The 9,956-nt window shown below is 54.8% G+C and overlaps 1 non-coding gene across 1 annotated transcript; it reads left to right on the top strand.

Moving 5' to 3' along the window:
• Window positions 1–554: 554 nt before the first annotated feature.
• On the top strand, window positions 555–627 carry TRNAS-GGA (transfer RNA serine (anticodon GGA)). Its single transcript has one exon. It is a non-coding gene; the product is annotated as a tRNA-Ser (tRNA).
• The last annotated feature ends 9,329 nt before the right edge of the window (window positions 628–9,956 follow it).

The following is a 9,956-nucleotide window of genomic DNA, read 5'->3' as shown; positions in this document are numbered from 1 at the left end:
CCTGGGGACGTCAGGCAGGATACCAGGCCAAGTCTGGCTCCGCCCCAAGCTGCTCTCCCACCATCGGGGTGCAAGTCCTCTGTGTTAGGCTCCCCTGCAGCAGAATTTGTCCCCTTTGCAAGTTTAACATGCAGCCCTCTTTTTAGAACGGAAACAGCACCCCAACATCTGGGTGGGCCAACCCACCCCGGCTGTCACTGTATGCGATTGGCTGGGGCTGGCTCCGCTCCCGGATGAGTAGGAGGCTCAGGCCCACTTGTCTGGGTGGGTGGGAACCTGGTTCACAGCTTCTGTTTCCCTCGAATGGAGGAGGATGGAGGCCCAGGGATGGCAGTGCCACCTTGGGCACCAGCAGCAGGAGCCTGCCATCAGCGCGGGGCCACCCACAGCCTGTGCCCAGCCGGCCAGAGTCTGAGCCAAAGAAAAACAATCACTCAGGATGACCCCGGCTTTGTTTCAGAATCTGATATTTCGCCTTGTGGCTATTTGCCATATATATTTTTGTTTTGTTTTGGGCATTGATTCTGATTTAAATACATATATATATATTGTATTCCCTGGTGGCTCAGGGGTTAAAGCATCTGCCTGGAATGCAGGAGGCCTGGGTTCGATCCCTGGGTCAGGAAGATCCCCTGGAGAAGGAAATGGCAACCCGCTCCAGTACTCTTGCCTGGAGAATCCCATGGAGGGAGGAGCCTGGTAGGCTACAGTCCACGGGGTTGCAAAGAGTCTGTCACGACTGAGCGACTTCCCCTTCACCTCATATATTGTATTCAAATCTAACATCGAGATCACTGAACTTCAGGGTGTCCCCTTACATCCTGCGCTCAAGGTGAGTGCCTCGGTCTCCTTACCCCATTCCCAGCCCTGGTGCTTGCAGTCGGACGGGCCAGGGTCCCTCTTGGCTCAGCTGCTTACAGATTTGTGCAATCTGGGACAAACTGCACGGCCTCTCTGAATTTCAAGCAGCTCACCGGCGATGCAGAGGTGGCGATACCTGCCAGGCTGGATGAAAGGAGATGATGGATGTGAACACTCCTTGCAAACCATGGCCGCTGAATCTAAGGGGTGCCTCTGTCTGCTCATGCCCAATCCTGACCATGAGCGCTCACCTAAGGCTGGGAACTGGGCTAAGTGGATAATGCGCTTTATCCCACTGGAGCCTCACCACAGGCCGCTGGGATTTTGGCCAGAGGAAATAAATTCTATAGTTAGAGTGGCCCCGTTTTCCAGGTCAGGAAACAGGCACAGACAAGGGCCACTCAGCAGTGAAATGGACAGATCCCGGTGGAAGTGGTAAACTTGCAGCGTCAGGGAGGAAGCCTCACGCCTGAGACCGGCTCCAGAGCTGGGCTGAGCCGATTAAGTTCCCCTCACAGTGTCCGGGGCTCATGAACTTGCTTCGCTCGTGTTGCTTTCGAGCAGTTTTTACGGTGGTGCCTGCTCAGTCACTCAGTCATGTCTGACTCTGCGACCCCACAGACTGTAGTCCACCAGAGTCCTCTGTCCATGGGATTTTCCAGGCAAGAAGACTGGGGTAAGTTGCTATTTCCTCCTCCAGGGGATCTTTCCGACAGAGGGATCAAACCCACGTCTCCCGAGTCTCTGGTTTTGCACTTGAAATGACTATAAGCTGCCGTGATCGCTGCTTGCGTATGATGGGTGACAGCGGCGTTGATGTCGGCTGCTGCTGACCTCCTGTTCACATGGAGTGACAGGGGCTCGGGCCATCCTGGCCAAACCCAGAGCCGAGGGAGCGACAAAAACAAAGCTTTTCTCAACAGATGGTGAAGCCCCTGTGTGTCTGTGTCATGGAGCACAGCCTGCCAGCTGCAGGAAGGACCACTGACCTCTTGTCTACACCACGAGCTGCTGATGAACGGCTTGGACTTTCTCACTTGCTTACATTTCGTCTTCAGTAGAAAATTTCATTGCCAGAAACTATGCGTGAGTGCTGTCTCTTCGGTGGTGTCTGACTCTTGGTGATCTTGTGGACTGTAGCCCACCAGGCCCATGGGGATTCTCCAGGCCAGAATACTGGAGTGGGTTACCACGCCCTCCCCCAGGGGATCTTCCCACCCCGGGAATCGAACCTGCGTCTCTTGAATCTCAGCATTGCCAGTGGATTCTTTACTCACTGAGCAGCCTTGGGAAGCCAAAAACTCCACATAGTGTCAATAAACTCCCTAACTGGTGTTCAAGTTGAAGACATTAACCTACATGGGAGCTTTAATATAGTTTTATTATTTTATGTAGTTTATATGTATTAAGTTTTCATTTACTTTAATAATAGAATACTGGACAGTAGTGAAAGGTTTATATTCCAAAGTTTAAAAGTTTATTTTTTAAAAAAAGGCTGGGATTCGAATACCTGCTTCAGGTATTTCTTATGTGATCCTGGGCAAGTCAGCTAATTTCCCAGCTCTTCTGTTCTTTTATCTCTGAAGTCGGCACCACGATAACCATCCTAGTTACTACCTGGGGATTCTGTGAAAATGAATTGGGATCATGTGTGCGAGAGCATTTGGTGAGTGGTCCATGGCCTTCCCTGGTGGCTCAGATGGTAGAGAATCTGCCTGCAATGCAGGAGACCCAGTTTCAATCCCTGGGTTGGGAAGATCGCCTGGAGAAAGGAATAGCAACCCGCTCTAGTATTCTTGCCTGGGAAATCCCATCGACAGAGAGGCCTGGTGTGCTACAGTCGGTGGGGTCACAAAGAGTTGGACACAACTGAGTGATTAACACTTTCACTTTCCTGGGCCATACATGTATAAAGAACTGGAAGAATCAGATTGATAGCTCGGAGATGGGATTGGTATTTGCGGGGTAGAAAATAAATAACATAAGACCAAGGTGAAACACGTCCAGCTATGGCAGGTTGGCTGAGAAACACGAGGATAACCAGGGGAGAGACGGTGTCAGCATTTAGAGATCCTGGTGGACAACCCATCACTCTATAAGGCACATGTGATGGGTTTTCAAATCACAGCATAGCAAGGACCAGACAGAAACTTGGTGCTCAGATGTCCAGTCCAGCTGAGTCCTCCTCCCCTCCTGCCAGGCTCCACCCCTCACCTCCAGACCATCACCTCTGCCTGGACCTGGACCTCCAGACGCCACCCACGACCTCCCCGCTCAAAGGGCGCCTCTCCCTCCAACCCTCCCCCTGCACAGAGGATGGGGCAGGCCTCCTGAAGATCAAATCTGCTCATCTGCTCCCTCGTTAGAAAGCCCTCTCAGGACCTGCCACTGCTCCCAGGCTCTTCTCCAGAGGCCTGCTGCCACCTTTCCCTGCGGGCTTTCCAGGGTCACCCTTTGTCGCCCGTGTCCCATCATATTCCACTGGCTGGTAACAAGACACTGGGCACACTTCCCCTCATGCCACACCTCTAAGCATCCGGCCCTACGCCTTTCTGGTTCAATCCTCAAGGGTCAGCTCAGTGTTCACCTGCTCCAGGAAGCCTTCCCCGAATCCCACCCCTAGGTTGAACACCTGTCTGTATACTTGTGGCTTGTGTTCATTCTACCATCAACCACCCAACTAGAAATAATCCACCCTCATAACTCTCTCTTTAAAATCTGAGCCAGCTCTGTCCTCTCATCCACAGCCCCAACACACACGCACACATGCACACACACACGCACGCGCGCGCACGCACACACACACACACACACGGGGACTAGGATATAATCCTCTTTGGAACAGTACTGCTGGCAAATGCTTGTCAGTTGTTTCCTGTTTGCCAGACCCAGGGCTGAACAAGGGGCTTCCCCGATGGCCCAGTGGTAAAGAATCTGCTTACAAGGCAGGAGACTCAGGAGATGTGGGTTTGGCCCCCGGGTAGGGAAGATCCCCTGGAGAAGGAAATGGCAACCCCCTCGGTTGGTGTGTTGGTGCTTAGAAGTCTAGTCCACCAACCCCCTCCCTGTATTCCTGCCTGGGAAATTCCATGGACGGAGGAGCCTGGTGGGCTACAGTCCACGGGGTCACAAGAGCTGGACACAGCTTACTGGGCACACACAGGGCTGAACACTGAGTCCTCCTTGCTACCCTTTGAAGCAGGCGATAGTATTATCCCTGATCTGAGAGGTCAGGGACCCGGCCAACACTACTCAATCACCAAGGGACAAAGACAGAGGAAGTCAGACCCAAGCCCATCAACCCCCAGTACCTGGTAGAGTCCTTAGCCAACATCTACTGAGTCGAAGTGCAATTCTGGGAGTGACTAAGCAGAATGAAGGTCTCTGTGAAAACGTCTTGCTGAGTGTAGCCCGGGAGGCCCTGTGTTAAATCAAGGGAGGGGGCTTCAGCGGCCTCGTCCGCTGCAGTCCCGAGCGTGGCCCTCCCCCACAGCTGCCAGCTCTGTCCTAGCAGGGAGCCCTGCCCTTTATACTTTGAACATCTTCCTCGGGGATCTCCAGGCAGTAGCTGAACCTTGCAGAGATGGCCCCCACAGGATCTGCATGGGTGGGAAGGAGTGGTGTCCGACTTGTTCCTACCCTTCCTCCTTGCTATGAGGCATACCTCTGCAGCAACATGTGAGGGCGGGGCGACTCAGAGATGCAGCTGCTTTCTGCAGCCAGGACCATAGCAACAGGCATCAGTCAGGACTCTTGCCATCAAACTGAATTTATGAATCTGTACAACCGTCGAATGCAAAATTAATCAGCCTCAGGAATGGTTGGATCCAGGCGTTCAAGGGATGCCATTAGAACTCCCATGTTGCCCTCTCTCCCCCTCAGGTTTTAGCTCTGCCTTCCTCTGTGTTGGTCTCAGCATCAAAAAGACTCTCCCAAATCTGGTTGCCAGCAGCTCCTAGTACACCTCTTACCCATTCAGCCCATTCCTAGTGGGATTCCTCTTTCCTATTCTTATACAAATCCCCAAACCAAGTGGCCTGACTTAGGTTTCCCGCTCACGCCTGAACCATCAAGGTAGGTCAGGGACAGAGTGACGTCCGCTGGCCAGGCTCGGGCAATTCAGCCACCCCTACAGTGTGCGTGGGCGAGGGGGCCAAGGGGGATTTCGTCCCCACCCAAAATGCCAGATCCGAGGGGACAGGGGGCAGCAATGTCCCCGCAGGGAATCAAGGCCTTATTTTCAGCAGTGACCGGGCAGAAAGAAATCAACAGACATTTACGACAAAATGTCTTGGCGAAATAAGAAATCTTTCTTCCGCAGTAAATTTCTCAAGCCTGAGCCCACGCCAGGGACCCCAGGACCCCAGAATTCAGGATTCTCATGAAGGGGCCCTAAAAAGTGACATAACGCGCAGGACGCCTGGCTCGTTTATGACAGTGACTTTCCACGCTCCCTCTCGTGTGTCTGGCTAAGATGATATCAGAATTCAAAGACTCGGGAGAGCAGAAGCTGTAAAAAAATAATCTTCTATTAAGCCCCACGCTGCCCCAAATGCAGTGGCATTTGGAAGACGAGACCAACGCCGTTCCTTGGGAGATAGCAGCTATTTTCCAATTGTACTGATAAAAAAGGAAGACATGAAGTAAAGTGACATTTACGTGCTAGGAGAAGCATATTTTCTTTCCTACTCCAAAACCATTTCAGGAGCTGGGAAGGGGGGTCGTTGGTGGATGCCACCCCCACCGTCGTTTAGGTTATGGGAGCATCTGGCGGGGGGTGGGGGGCTGCCAGCCTCAGCAGCTGGGGGGGATTCAGCCTCCAGGCCTCGTGCTGCCCACACCCCCACCCCCATCTGCTACTCCGCTCCCCACAGACTGAAATACCAGCCTGTTTCAGCTCAGAAATGTGGAAATCCAGAAAGGCAAGGAGGGGCGGTGGGGAGGGAGAAGCGATGAATCACTCTTGGACAGCTGCCTCATCCGCCTGCCTCGGGTGGGGGAGAGGCAGCGCCGGGTGGGAGGAAGAGCTTGGGAGTCACAAGGACCCGAGTTCAAAAGACGCCTCCACTGCAGGCGGGCAAGAGGCCCAGGGCCACTCACCCTGCTGAGCCTCAGTTTCCTCATCTGTGCAATGGGGATCATGCCTCTCATGGGGTCAGTCTAAAGGGTACGGAGCAGCTGGCCCAGGGTGGCCTGAAGTACGTCGATCATTTCTTTCTCTTCCTGGAAGGCGGGGCCGCAGCCCCGCGGCTCCATCAGCACCGCCCCTCTGTCTAGATCAGCACCGCAGCCCCACGGCTCCATCAGCACCGCAGCCCCGCGGCTCCATCAGCACCGCCCCTCTGTCTAGATCAGCACCCAGTGGCGCTCAGCTCCCGCCCAGGGGCCCTGAGATCCAGCGGCTCAGCTTCCCAGGCCGACTCCTCCTGCTCCCACCTTTCACCTCCAGCACATTCTCCACCGCCAGGCTCCACCCACGAGGGCGGTTGGCTGTTTCTGCCCTCCCCAGGGCTCTTTGTACTCAAGGCCTTCCCTCTCCCACCCCTCCTTCTCCCAGGGTCAGCGCCTTCGCATCACTCTGCCTCTGCTCAAATGTCCCTTCCTCCAAGAAGCGCTCCCTGACCACCCTGGTCACCCTGTGAAAGCAGCTGTCCACACCTCAGTCGCTTTCTAGCTCATCTCTCAAAAGCAGTCTCGTTTATTTGTTAATCTGCTTATCATCCCTCCCCCAGGAGAACACGAGCATTAAGAGGCAGGGGACGTCCCCATCATGCTCATGTCCACGTCCTAGGGTCCAGCGGCCTGCCTGGCACAGGGCAGGCACACAAACGTTTGGGGAGGGAGGGAGGAAGAAAGGAAGAAAGAAAGGGAGGGGCAGGGTGTGGGGAGGAGGGACGGAGCGTGAGGGAAGGAAGCTGGAGACCCACCCCTCGCCCGACTCTAGAGCTGCGGCTCCTGACACCCCAAGGCCTGGGTCCCCCTGCCTCCCGCCCCCGGCCCCCTCACACACCCCGCCCTCCCCTGGACTCCAGTGCCTGGTTTCTCCCCCATGTAGACGGCTGCCTAACGTAAGACACTCCACCATAGCGCTTCCTCCTTCCATGTCATGGGGGCCAGTCCAGCTCACAGATGACACTTGCACGTCACGTTCTGAGTGAGCCAGCAAGCATAATGTCATCCACCCGTCAGTACTGCCTGCCCCGCTGAACATCCCCTTCTGGGAACAGACCCCTGTGTCACCTCAGGAGACCCACCCTGCCCCACTCGTAGCCCCTCGAGCTCTGACGGCATCATGATGACCCCCGGCTGCAGGGCTGGACATGTGACCGCATCTGGCCGATAACAAGGGAGCATTTTCTGAGCTACAGTGATTGGCTAGGAATGGTCACGTGGAGCCACTCGCATGGAATCCAGGACCGTTCCTGCACCTTAATTAGCACAGAGGCGTGTCTCTCTGCCGGAAATGCCAGCCCATTTGGCATCAGGTCAGCCATGGACCTCGCTCTGCTGGGGATCAGGCAATCTCTACCATCCAGGGCACACCTGACCCTCCCTTGTGAACTCCAGAGCCACAGGGCCACCCCCCAGCTGGACGTCTCAGCTAAGACATCTAACAGACACCTCAAATGCAGCGCTTCCCACACTAAAGTCCCCGCTCCCCACACCAGCTGCCCCTTGTACTCCTCCTGTGTCCCTCAGTGAATGTCATCTCAAGGATAAATATATCTTATACCTCATAGATATAAGTCTGGAGCTGACAGCCATCCTCCCACCACGGGGGGACAGCCTGACTGAGAATAAAACCAGCACAGAGGGCAGCAGAGCCCAGAGACAGAGTCTGATGCTGCTGCTCGAGCACCTGGATCCAGCTCTACCTGAAAGAGGAAGATTCCACCCCTGAACATTTCAGTGGCCCAAGCCAATAAATTCCCTTTTGTGGTTAAGCCAGCTGGAGCTGCACTTGTTGCCAAAGTGGTTCTGACCCATAGAGCATTAGTCGGTCAAGGGGTAGTCGAGTCGTGAGGCAGCCGGGGGGACTGTGGGCCGCGTCTGACCCAGAGAAGCAGGACCCACCCCCACCCCCGCCCCTGCCGCCGGCTCCAGAGTGGCTCTCTGCTGAAGGGACCGGGTCTGCCTGGAGCTCCCTGCTGCTCTCTCTCCAAGAATCAGACAGCCTTCAAGTCTTTCAAGGCAAAAAATACATCAGAGGGAGTTAGCAGTCATGTCTTTGGAGGAAAAAGACTTGCTCAGCCTTCTTGAAGGTGCAAAGAATTTCCAGCACCCGGGAGGCCTCCCACCTGCCATCCGTTCCCAGGCCTGGATCAGGCATGCCTCTTGGAGGCTGTGTGCACTCAAAATGGTACCCAGGGGGCGGCTGGGGCCCAGTCCAGCTCTCTCCAACAGGCAAGCGCTCACCTGAGCCCACAGAGGCTAGAGCTCCAGAACAAAGCAGCCCCATGGGGGTGCAGCCCAGCTCCCCTGAGCCCCGCCTTGGAGCAGAAGCAATGACTGAGGGTGCGAGGCCCCAGAAAAGGCCTCCTCAGTGTCAGGCGACAGGTGTCAGGCTCTCAGGAAGAGTGACAGCCTCCAGTTCTCCAGGGATCTCTGACTGCAGGCAGACAGACACTTCTCTCCCTGCTGCTGGGCCCAGGAGAAGGGCCTGGCTGCATGAGGGATGGGCCGGGCACTGTTTGGTTCTGGACACCCCTCCTGGCTGCAGCGACACCTGACACTCAAGAGGTGGTCTACAGACGGGAGGAGACGCGCAGTGCAGCAAGAGCGTGGGCTCGCAAAGACCCAGCCCCGGGGCTGAATCTCGCCCGGCAGGCCAGCCATGGGCCTCTCTCTGATGGGGATCAGGCAATCTCTACCGTACAGGGCACGCCCAGCCCTCCCTTCTGAGCTCCAGAGCCACAGGGCCACCGCCCAGCTGGACATCTCAGCTGAGACATCCATCAGACTCCTCAAACACAATGCTTCCCAGACCAAAGTCCCCGCTCCCCACACCAGCTGCCCCTTGTACTCCTCCTGTGTCTCTCAGTGGACGTCTCCTCCAAGCCCTCCCCAAACTGAATTTCTCCCTGATTCCTCTCTCTCCCGCTCACCTCCAGACAACCAGCCTCTCTCCTGTGGGTTCTCCCTCTGAATTCTCTCGCCCCACCAGGACTTTGAAGCCCAGCCTTTTCCTGCCAGGGTTACTTGAGCAGACTCCTGCCAGGCTTCCCTTGCTCACTGCTACCAATTCTCCCCTCAGCAACCAGACTGATGATCCCCAAACACACACTAAAACTCCTGCAGGGACAATCCTTTGCCAGCCCAGCAAGGCTCAGTTCCTCATCCCGGCTTACAAAGCCTTTCCTGACCTGATTTCCAGCCTGGCAAGAAGAAAGTATTCACGTGTTTCCTCTAAACTGGACCAACTTTTTCAGGAAAGGGCCAGATAGTAAATATTTTAGACTTTGTGGGCCATATGGTCTCTGTCGCAACTACTGCGCCTTTGTAGTGGGAAAGCGGCTGCAGGCATTACATAAATGAATGGCGGTGGCCGTGGGCCAATAAAACTTTATTTACAGAAACAGGTGGTGGGCCAGATTTGACCCATGGGCCATAGTTTGCCAATCTCTTCTCTAAAGGGATGAGCTCATTTCTCACCATCTCCACATTTCAGATGCCTCTAGAAAACGGTGACAAGAATCCTCACATTGAAGAGCTGGTGAAGGATTTGAAAGAACCCGTCAAGCGCCTGGCATAGAGTCTGGAACACAGTAGGCACTCAGTTGGTGATCACTGTTATTAAAACTTATCACGGCTTTCCGTTTCTGCATGTTTAAGCATCAGTCAGTCCTGACTCCACAGCAAGGTGGTTTTCAGGGTAGAGACCCTCCTTCTCCAAAAGCCTGATGATACCTGATGCATTTACACATGTGCTGCAAAACCATATAGCTGAGCACCTACTGTGTGCTGGGCACTGGGCTTCAGGTTGCTGAGTGATCACCGTAAATCATGAGGCAATATTCACCCCCCCTGAGGCCAAGCTAAAGAAGTGGAGGGGAAACCTTCAAGAAATTATTTGTTCAGGAGCACGCCTACTACGT

Source organism: Capricornis sumatraensis, chromosome 15 (genome assembly GCF_032405125.1).
Source record: "Capricornis sumatraensis isolate serow.1 chromosome 15, serow.2, whole genome shotgun sequence".
NCBI classification, from domain to species: domain Eukaryota; kingdom Metazoa; phylum Chordata; class Mammalia; order Artiodactyla; family Bovidae; genus Capricornis; species Capricornis sumatraensis.
Note: the sequence above shows the minus strand (reverse complement) of the source record. Positions and strands in the feature narration are given on the sequence as shown.